Genomic DNA, 460 nt, shown 5'->3' on the forward strand with positions numbered 1-460 from the left:
AGTATTGTTTGGAATAATATAGAATAAAAATGTTTTCCTGGCCATGTATGATTCAGGATGTGGGTTGCTTTATTATTGTACTTTATAATACAAGAAAGATTTTTATTACAGAAGACTAACCATATCCCACTCATACTTTATTTTATGAAGGAGGCCATCACAGCAAGGGTTATCTCCTGTTACTTAGTATTGGGGTAATCTCATTACCTCTGATTTTAACTCTGGAAACATACCTAATCAGACTGTTGTTAGCAACTGCATTTGGTAATAATAATTTGAAAAAATTTTCAGCTTCACCAACTTCTGGGATTTGGCGTCCCTCCCTTGGAAGGAGCGATTCCAGCGTGGGTGGGCAGCCACCTTCCTGGCCCTGAGGTTACAGCCCCCCAGCCAGGACTGGGCAGCAGAAGCAGGTCTCAGCCTGCCCTCGCTGTCTCTGGGGGAAGCAGGAAAAACCAAG

Source organism: Aptenodytes forsteri, unplaced genomic scaffold (genome assembly GCF_000699145.1).
Source record: "Aptenodytes forsteri isolate BGI_AS27 unplaced genomic scaffold, ASM69914v1 Scaffold108, whole genome shotgun sequence".
NCBI lineage: Eukaryota > Metazoa > Chordata > Aves > Sphenisciformes > Spheniscidae > Aptenodytes > Aptenodytes forsteri.